This window comes from Etheostoma spectabile, chromosome 18 (assembly GCF_008692095.1).
Source record: "Etheostoma spectabile isolate EspeVRDwgs_2016 chromosome 18, UIUC_Espe_1.0, whole genome shotgun sequence".
In the NCBI taxonomy this organism is placed as follows: domain Eukaryota; kingdom Metazoa; phylum Chordata; class Actinopteri; order Perciformes; family Percidae; genus Etheostoma; species Etheostoma spectabile.
This window is the reverse complement of record NC_045750.1, coordinates 16674095-16680823: the sequence shown is the minus strand read 5'-3', so window position 1 is coordinate 16680823 and position 6729 is coordinate 16674095. Positions and strand designations below refer to the sequence as shown.

At 39.5% G+C, this 6729-nt stretch overlaps 1 long non-coding RNA gene across 1 annotated transcript in view; it reads left to right on the top strand.

Annotated features, from left to right (window-relative positions):
• Positions 1–203: 203 nt before the first annotated feature.
• LOC116706598 (uncharacterized) overlaps positions 204–6729 on the top strand; it is a 12248-nt gene continuing 5722 nt past the window's right edge. Inside the window, exons 1-2 of the long non-coding RNA XR_004336283.1 lie at positions 204–217; positions 3770–3774. This is a non-coding gene — a long non-coding RNA (uncharacterized LOC116706598). The remainder of the gene's footprint in view (positions 218–3769; positions 3775–6729) is intronic.

Genomic DNA, 6729 nt, shown 5'->3' with positions numbered 1-6729 from the left:
GGACCCAGTTACCTGCAGGATCTTAGCTAATGCTGAGACTCAGACAGAGTCACAGCCACAAGGAGATGAGAAGGGTACAGTATGTATCGACTGGTCTAACTCTGGGTATACGGTGAATAAGCTAAAGTCCCAAGAACCCGGCGTGTTCCTTTAAATATTTAATTCTATGGCTTTTATGTTGTGTTATTAAGAAATTTATTAAAAAACAAACATTTTAGTGTTAATCATTATGATTTATTCTATTAACAATTGACTATTTTTAACAGCCCGTTCTGTTCATTGCTTCTAAAGAAATAGCTTCGAAGTGCATTCAATTTGTTCAAAAGGTGCAATTTAATTAAACAGTTTTTTTGGTTCATCTAGCAAATTAACACAGATAAATTACTTTAATTAAAATAAAAAACTCAATGTTATTATAAATCCGTCCTGTTAATTGATTTGCAGTATTGCCCACAATGGACAAATGCAACCTATTTAAAGGTAGAAAGAAACAGTATGGTAAAATATCTGATAGTTGACTAATTTAAATTGTCAGAATATATATGGCCCTCTGTAGTACCGACATCATTTGGTCGGTACCCAAAAAAGTACAGAGTTTGTACCCAACCCATGTCGTCATGTTGCCTAACCCAAACAGTAAGTGCTACCTTGTAATGAGTTGACAGATGTGCTAGGTACTTTGTAGGTAAAGGGGGAGCAGCCGGTATGTAAACCTGTAAAGTGATGTAATTATGCATGTTCCAGGCTAATTTAGAGAAAAAACTGGAGAAATGCAGCTGGGGTCAGCGGCAGATGACAAAGAATAGGTGCACAAAAACATGCCTGGTCTGTCATGTGGGCACACGATACGGGACGATCCAAAATGGAAAGGAAAAGGAAATACTGTCAGAAAATAGTCGTGGTCAGATAAGCTGAGTAGTGAGGCGCACTGAGGACTATACTGTGTGTGGTGTGTGTGTGTGTGTGTGTGTGTGCAGAACGGAGATAGAAAGATGGCTGTGCCCAGGGAACCAGGCGTGCTAGCAGTCAAAGCAGAGTCAGATAGCAGTAAGCAGTATCAGGGAATGTTCAGCACAAGCTGCAGTTTGTTAAAAATGAATGCTACAGCTCTTGGAGAACCAAGCACATATGAATATAGTGAAGACCAAACCAAAGTCATGTCTGTCTGTTACACAAGCATTTGTTCAAACAATTTCACCCAATTAGCAACTTTGCACCAGTAACAGCCTACAAATAATCTGCACATGCATGCACTGTTAAACCCTTTATGGGACTGTGTGTTGCACACAACAGAAAGGATACTAATGTGTATTGAGTTCATATGCACAATTTTGTTTTATTGCCCAGTCACAGGCAGGTAAAAAATAAATAAAGGAGCACTCAGCACACATGATGTGACACATGGGCTTTAAGTCTCCTCACTGGCCGCACAACTCTAGACTTCATTTTCTTTTTCAAACCTTTTTTTTTTTTTTTTTAAACCGATCCTTAATCAGTACATGCTGTTAAGCAGAGAGCGACAGCAAAAGACAGATGGGATGAGAAGCAACGGTCGTGAGGTGGATCTGAACAGATGAGGCTCGGGGCTTGAGCCTGCTACAGTGCATCTGGACAACTTACAGTGCGACCACAACCATGAATGTAATCACAAGCTTAAAGAATGGGCTGGCAACACCAAGATGTGTATCCAGTTTGTTGTTGTTGTTCTTTTTGTATTTTTTTGTTTGGGGGGGGGTGGTTGTTCTACAGCAGTGATATGCATGTAATGGAAAGACACATTTGTATTCTTGAGTCCTCAGAGTTTCTCTAGCATTAAAACAATTGCAAGCTGGCAGTAACATTTTTCTGATAATATAGTTCCACATTCATATTATTTCTTCTTGTCTGGAAATGGAAATTGAATAGAAATATGCATCATCCCCATTTCAGTCCACCAGCATTAATTTAATGCTTCGTCTATCTAATATCGTAATCCTATAAAATGTTGTGAAATTGTAATTTTGCCCATCACCACCTCTGAGTCATGAAGCGCAAGACCCACAAGTCTGTATTCCCACAGACTCAAACTCCACGCTCTTTCGTTTATACAACTGCAAACTTTGTGTCAGATACCGTGATTCTATCCTCAGTGACGTAAAGGCTACAGTTCTATGTGCACATCTGGACAGGCAGTAGTACACAGGCACAACGATTTCTCCTGCAGCGCTTCCTGTCCCTCGGGTCGAGGCTACAGGAGAACAAGTGAGTGTGAATGTTTGTGTGCAAGTGTGTAGATGTTGGGAAGTTAAGGTTAAGATGGAAGTATTCCAACAGAAACCTCACCTGAGCACAAACTGGGAACTAGTTCAGGTATCACAGGGTACAGGCTGCAAAATGAATCCAACTTTAAATTGCGATTACGGCTCCTAAACGATTACAAAAAGATTGCAATCGAGAAAAACAATTATTTTGCACATCACCATTTTGCAAGCAAACTCTCATTTTGTCCTGTTCTGAATGACACACACCTTTGCCCCTCCTGAAGGCTAAATCACTCAGCCAACATTTGAATATATCTTTTATATTATTTATGTTCAGGAAAAGGGAAAAGTATTAAGTGAAATGTCACAGTTCATGGTGTTTTCACTGTGGATTTGTTTAACCGTTTTAGTTTTTTAAGTTCAATGAATGCAACAGCTTGCCAAAAGTCAAATGGGTAATAGGGTTGAATAAATGATTTCTACAATGACCAAAATAATCGTGATTTGTATTTTTTTTTTTTTTCATAATCGAGCAACCCTAGTACAGTGGCAAATTACTTTAGCAGAGAGCTAGACACTCCTGGTTTTCCAGCTGGATGAATTAACTGGAATCTGTCTATACAAATAAAGCTGCCTTGTCTTGCCTTTAAATGGAAAATAGGCAGCAAATTACCACCTGAGATGAGCTTTGAGCCAGTGAGACAGCATGCAGCCTCCCATCTTATAATATACATTAGATAACCTGATTTAGACATTTTATTAACAGGGAAGCTGTTAGCACATGGATACAGAATCATCTATTAAATCATTGCTACATTACTATGGTGATTGTGTATCAAATGAAAAATATGACACAATAATCGCATTTTGACAACTGCATATTAATTTAAGTCTGAGAGAAAGAAGCTATATTGTGGCCAGTGTACATTCTGCCACTGGGTGTGTATGCGGCTGTGCTGTCCTTGAGGGAATCGATTGCCTGACATCGTCATACCTTTATAATAAATAGAGACGCACAACAAATGAAAGGCATACGCTTGCCTCAACAGTAGTAATGTATAACTCTCGACTAATTTAAACTGATTACTGTTGAATTCCTGACAAAGTGGCGAAAACATGTCAAAACTATGAGTGACTTCCCTCCGAGGATCAAATAATACTGCACGCATTTTCTAATAAAACTCTACAAAAAACGTATCATGTCACTTTAGTGACAACCCAAACAGTGTGGCTTACTACACCTATAAATGTCTCTCTGAGTCAGCATTGGACTCTTTATGTTGAGGCCCAACAGGAAAAAATGATAAAATGCTAATCAAGTCATTGGAACATTAGCATGAGCAAAGTCTGCGAGGACAAACAGTGAGTGGCATCTCTGTTATGAGGATATAAGTGTAAGGACATTAAAAAAGATTTGCCAAATGTTTCCAGAGTTTCTGCTAGAATTTGTTTTAGCAGTGGGGGTGGGGGGTGGTGAGTTGTCAGTTGTACAGTAACCAAAGTGAATACGGCGTGCATCTCTTTTTCAGCAACAGTTTGCTCTATTTGCCATCAAAAGCATCATGTGTCCAGGATATTATGTTAGTGAGCTTTCTCTCTCAAAAACAGTCATTGGATCAGAATAAAATCTGTCAACGTTATAACGTTCCTACTGTGAGTCCGTTCAGCTTTACAGGTATCAAACAAAGCTAATGAACAAATACATGGTGCAATGTGCATCTCACATGACATTTTTACTCACCATGAGCCCTACTACTGAAAAATTTAAGTCCAGCAAATAGACGGTACCTTAGCATACCATTACCTGAAACAGGTGATTTAACATTGCAGCTCAATTTACACACAGTTTAGCAACGAAACAAATTGCTAAGGAGGCATTACAACATTTTTTCAGCGGTATGCTTCCCCACTAACCTGGGAAACGTTTTCAACAAAAGTGAATAACGTTTGACTAGAGGAGGAGAAAGGTTAAACCACATGGTATTTATGAAATACTTTCAAGAAACAAAAGCTTGAAGAAGATTTAGAGCGCCAGGCTTTTTGAAGGTAAAATGCAAATAAAACTAAACTAATTATTTGATCTGTTCGTCCTTAACCAGTAAAGAGGTTTAAAAAAAGCATTTTCAGTCCCAAATATACTGTATCTGGCTCTAGTTCCCCAATGGGTTTTCTCTCTGAATCGTATTCTGAGCAAAACAGGATTATCCTGTGGTGTTACTCCAGGTGGGTCTTCCTTGATAATCGAGCAAATTAAGAAAATTATGTTGAGGATTAAGAATCACAAAGTGTAAGAGCACGCACACGCACATGCACACGCGTGCGCACACACACACACACACACACACACACACAAAAGCAAATTGCTGGCCCAAACTGAGGTAGAGTTACTATGTTGAGGCTGAGGAAAGTTCATCCTTTAGGTGTTATTTATTCACTTGTTCTGTACAAGAGAATGTGTTGCAAACTTGTTTTCGACCCCAATCTGCATAAAGTTATTCTTTACAGCCAGTTGTTTTGTCGTTAAATATTCTATGAAATCAGCTTGTGTGCATTCGATTGCAACAACAAATGTGATTAGGATTCAGGTGCTTCTCTCTCTGCTCCTGCCGCACACACAAACCCACTCTACCATGCATACAGCCCTTGCTCTCTCCTTGTTTCCAATTCAAATGAGAATTGAGAGTCACTGCCAGAAGAAGAGGCTTCATTAATGCTTTGGGTTGATGACACTCTCTGATATCAATAATCAATCATGAAACTCCTTGCTACGATCTAGTCAGTTAAGCACTGGTACAAATCAATACAATGATGAAGCAGCTTGTCCCTTGGGCACACCCTACTGCTTATTGTGCTCTGTGGAGACTTCTCTCAGCTGGACATAAATCCCACTGCATTTTCTGAAAACTACTTCCAGGTCTTACTTTGGTTGGGGTTCAAAAGAGTTCACACTCAGTTCACCTGGGGCTTTAGGTTGCCACACCAAATTTCACTTTTTTTCTACCACTGTTTGCTACTTGAAAGTCTGCTCAAGTGCTTACATGCACACAGATGGTTTATGCCTTGACTGTATTACAAAGCTGAAGGGCAATTGTCCTACAAATGTGACCCCTATTCTAGTCAGTGAAGTTTTAAAAAAGTGAATAATATAGTGATGGCAGGACCCTTGTTTACATAATGGTATGCCTCTGGCTGTTAAGTCAGAACCAACAAGTCAACAATGCCACTCAAATATACAGTAGTATTGAATTATGTTTACATGTACGTAGCTTTCTGAATAATGCATTTGCTAGAAGTTTGTGTGTGTGTGTGTGTGTGTGTGTGTGTGTGTGTGTGTGTGTGTGTGTGTGTGTGTGTGGTGTGTGTGTGTGGCGCGGCGCAAGGTCATTAGCTTCCCAGTGGTCCAGCTGTGTGATCTGGCTCAGTAGACACAGATCAGGTTTTGACCTTGATGTTTAGCAGGCGGCTGGGGGTGTGTGTTGTGTGTGGTGTGGTGTGGTGTGTGTTGTGTGTGTTGTGTGTTTGTGTGTGTGTGTGTGTGTGTGTGTGTGTGGGTTTTAACAGTTGTTCTCTACAGGCAAGAGCGAGAAAATGTGTGTGTGTCTCTATATCCCCTTGAACATATATTTTTGTAAGTCCAAAGTCTGACTTTGTGTACAACTTATACACATTCAGCAGGAAAAGAATAACTATGTTCATGAAATTACACACACATTCTCCATTATAATGAACATCACAGAAGGGAACACTAACCCAGTTGGAGAGTAAAATGATACAATGGATTCTCAATCCGATAAATTAATCTTCATTTAGTCCGGTTCCACCTTAAAATCCAGAGGCTCATCACTGTTCTCTGCTGCCTATGGGAGCTTCCCACTGTTGCCATAGCAGCAACTCTGAGCTTTTCAGCTCTAAAGCTCAGTGACAGAAGGACAGAAACATTAGCAACAGCAAATGAAACTTGTCCAAAATGTTTATTTCATTTTATTTAGTCATTTATTTTTATTTTGTCTGTTGTTCGTATGTTCATGTTGTGTAATTCTAAAGCATGATTTGCTTGACCACCCTATTCACAGCAGACATTTGACTCGTCATAGTAGAAAAAGCATAACTAATAACCTTAGCGTGGCGACAGTGAGCCAACATGCACAATAAAGGACCCTGGAACAGAAGCAGGGCTGCACGATTATGGCCAAAATGATAATTATGATTAATTTGATCAATATTGAGATCACGATTAAGTATCACGATTATTTGTTGATTTGAACCAAAACAAATTTTATTGTCAGCTGCTATAAATAGCCTATAGGTTATTTATAACTGCTTTCACATCCATATTGTGCTACAAGTGCTTCACTGAGCTGCAAAACACATTGAAGCTAAATAGAAAGTGCTACTGTTTAAAAGTGTGTCCCTGAACTGAGACCTGACATTTCATGGATCAAAGTTTTATAGCCCCCCCCTTGTTGTCGCATGCCCCTCACATGGCCAA